Here is a 4,056-nt window from a genome sequence, read left to right as displayed (position 1 = left end):
CTGGCTGGGCACAAATAGCCAGGAGGTCAGGAGCCACTTGTAGGTTCAAACAGGAAGTACTTTATTGCCTGAACCCAACAGTCACTCAACCAGAACTCCACAAGAACTCAACGGGAACTCCTTGAGAACTCAAAAGTAGTGGGCACCCAAGGTAGCAGGAGCCGCCTTATTGCCGAACAGCAGAAGTTTATATACACAACTGAATATACAGCTTGTTTCAATTTAGCATCATCCAGTTACAGCAATCAGTCATTATCTTAATAATTATACACAGCTTAACTTAATTATCATCATCTTAATGGATCCCTGGCGTTACTGTTACTTCTCAGCCACTCCTTCTGGCAAAATGCCAGGCACCATCTTGACTTGGTTGTGGCTCTCAACATCTCCCCCTTTTGTTTTTAAACAACAAGTATATGGCTTAGGGACCGTGCCTGTCTTAGGTTGTCCAATACTACATATGGTCTTTACACCTCATTGGATGAGCTGACATCAAGGCGTCAGCCTCCTGTCTTAGGTTGGTACCATTGCAATTGGATCTTACCCATCATTGACTACTGGCCCAGCATTTTTAGCCAGACTTGTGGATAACTATCATCACAAGCAGAAGGGAGGAGGATACAAAATGCCACAACACCAAGCCAATTGACGGCTCCTTTTGGAAAAAGTGTACCACCTATGACACCATCAGCAAAGATACCCCGGCACTACCACAATTCGCTGCACTAACAGATAATTCACAATGCATACAAGTGATACATAGTCCAGGCAAGTTTTGCAAGTAGTTCAAAGCAGAGGTATCCCTTAATATGTCCATTTCCTCGCAAAGTAATTTGACTCCTTGAATTAGTATCATGTGTTGAGTTACACTAATCATTGATGCATCAGTTTATACAGTTTGTTGTGATAGCTATCACAGAAGCTGTAGTTTGGTTTTATCTTTGTGTTCACTGGCACTGGGATGAAGATAGGAATTCTGGCAATGATGACTAAAAAAAATTATGCAATATTCCAGCAGGCACTAAAAAAAAGCAATTTTCTAAACAATTTAGTATCCTAAATAGAATTAGATATAATGAAAAGGAAAGGTGAAAGTAAACATACAGATCTGTTAACCACATTTTAAAACAATCCTCAACAGCTGTTTACCTAATTTAAATTAAACTGTTTAAATCACGTGAATTAAAAAAAAAATATTTGGATCCATTTTTTCATGAGCGCTCCTCATATAGGATATATGGACATACACACATACAGATATACAACACATAACACAAGTGTGCACACATAACACAATGCATACAACACATAACATAATAGTAGAGGCCTTGTAGCTTTTCACAGGTGAAATTCCCATTGCAATATTTATAAACTCCATAGTTGAAAAATAGAACTGATCAGACAAACATTAACCTAGGTCTGTATGAGCTCAGAATACAAAATAGAACTTCATGATGTGGGAAAGGGCAATAATAAAATAGATATTGAAAAAAGCATCCTGGTTACCACCTGGGTTTGACTTTTCTTTTGATATCCCATCCTTCTTCCTGTAACTTGCATATGGGATTAAAGGTGTTCCCACAAGCAAGCACTAAGGTTTTTAACATTTGAAATAGGCCTTAATGGTGTTCATTATTCATTAGCCTCCAGATGTGGGAGAACCACTGTCGTATATGTAAGGATAGCCAAACTGGAGTTCTAGATATTAGCTGTTATGGATTTGAGCCAAATTATCTTCTTTTTGGTCTGTAGAAATTGCTTTAGCTAGTGTCTCTGGAATCCAAATTGGCTGCTGTTCTCCTTGTGGAAAGACACATACAGACCCCCAACTCCAGACAATCACTGGGTCAGAACATTTCCACTGTCCTGTTAGAATATCCTTCCAAAGTACCTTGGGCTTATGTACATTTATTGGACACATGTGCCTTTCCACAGCACTAATCCCTGATGAATCCAAATTTAAAAAGTTTAGAGTAAAAAGGGTTATTTAAGTTTAACTTTGGGGGATATGTACCCCTTCCCAATTCCCTCTGTTTGCTTTAATAAGTACATTTTAATAGTTTGATGAGCTCTTTCAGCTATGCCTAGTCCCTGTGGATTGTATGGGATTCCTGTTATATGAGTAATGCCAAATGATGAGTAAAATTGCTTAAAAGAGGTAGAAGTATAGCCAGGGCCATTATCTGTTTTTAACTGTTTTGGAACGCACACAGTGGCAAAATTTTGTAAGCAATGAGCTATAATGTCTTTAGTTTTTTCTCCAGCATGAAGGGAGCCCATCAAAAATCTGGAAGAAGTATCTACTGTAACATGCAAATATTTTAATTTTCCAAATTCTGGCAAGTGTGTGACATCCATCTGCCAAATATGGTTACATATCAGTCCTTTAGGATTGATTCCAAGATTAACTTGTGGTAAAAAGGTCACACAATTTTGACATTGTTTTATTATTTGTCTAGCTTGTTTCTTAGTTATTTTAAAACTTTTTTTAAAAAGTATTTGCATTGACATGGAAGGATTTATGAAAATTTGTAGCTTTTTCTAGTATAGAAAAAATATGTATGTAATGTGTAGTTTTGTCTGCTAAATAATTGCCCAATCTAAGGGCTCCAGGCAATCCTGTATGTGCCCTGATATGTCCTATAAAGAATAGATCTTTTCTGTCTCAGATTAAACTTTGTATAGTGGAAAACAAAGATAAAACAGTAGAGGAAGGAGAAATACTACCAGCATCTTCAAGGGATACTATAGCATTAACTATATACTGACTATCAGAAAATAAATTAAATACAGAATCTTTAAACATCACAAAATCTTGTAATACTGCATTAAGCTCTACCTTTGGAGCTGGTTGTTTGGGTACTAAAAATGTAAAAGTTTGATGAGGGGTAACTACTGCTGCTGTACCATTATTTGACTCATCAGTGAATATATTTGGGGCATTCATGATATGTGTTTTTCTTGTCATTTTTGGAAAAATTACAGGATGCAAAGACCAAAAAGACAACAAAGGGTTAGATGGTAAGTGGTTATCAAATGAAACATTAGATTTGCACATGATTATTGACCAAGTATGTAACTCATTAGCTAACTCATCAATTTGATCCTTAGTATATGGATTAATAATTTTATTGGGAGAAATTCCAAACACTCCCTTTGCTGCTTTTATTCCTTTGACTATTAATTGTCCTACAGCCTCAGGATACCTAGTAAGAATAGTGTTAGGAGAATAAGATAAATGTATCCATAATAATGGACCTTCTTGCCAAAATACTCCTGTAGGAATATTTTTTGTTGGTAGTGCAATAAATAATAAAGGCAAACTTATATCAATTCTATCCAAATGCATATTTTCCATTTATGTTTCAATGATTTTTAATGCCTTTCTTGCTTCAGGCGTTAACATGCAGGGTAATTTGGATCTGATAGACCTTTTAGGATATCAAATAAAGGTTCCAACTCTCCTGTTGGTATGCCTAGATAAGGCCTTGTCCAATTTATGTCTCCTAATAACTTCTGAAAGTCGTTAAGTGATTTGAGTTGATGTACTCGTATTTGAATTTTTGGTGGACGGATCATGGTTGAGGATAATAGATCTCCTAAATAATTAATTTGAAAATTTAATTGTACTTTATCCATTGCTATCTCTATATTATAATGTTTTAATAAGTTTGTAAGTGTGGCATAACATTCTAGCAATGTGTTTTTATCTTTGTGTGCTAATAATACATCATCTATATAGTGAAATATTTGTAGTTCAGGATATTGATTTCTAAGTGGCTGGATTGCTTTGTTAACATAAATTTGACACATAGTTGGGCTGTTAGCCATCCCTTGAGGGAGTACTTTCCATTCATATCTCTGATCAGGACCTTCATGATTCAGTGCAGGGACAGTAAATGCAAAACGTGGACTATCCTCAGGATGAATTGGAATGGAAAAAAACAATCTTTAATATCTATAACTAAAAAATACCAGGTTTTTGGCAAAGCAGACAATTGAGGAATCCCCGGTTGAGCAGGTCTCATAATAACCATCTCATTATTAATAGCTCTT

The sequence above is a fragment of the Urocitellus parryii genome, chromosome 5 (assembly GCF_045843805.1).
Source record: "Urocitellus parryii isolate mUroPar1 chromosome 5, mUroPar1.hap1, whole genome shotgun sequence".
NCBI classification, from domain to species: Eukaryota; Metazoa; Chordata; class Mammalia; order Rodentia; family Sciuridae; genus Urocitellus; species Urocitellus parryii.
Note: the sequence above shows the minus strand (reverse complement) of the source record.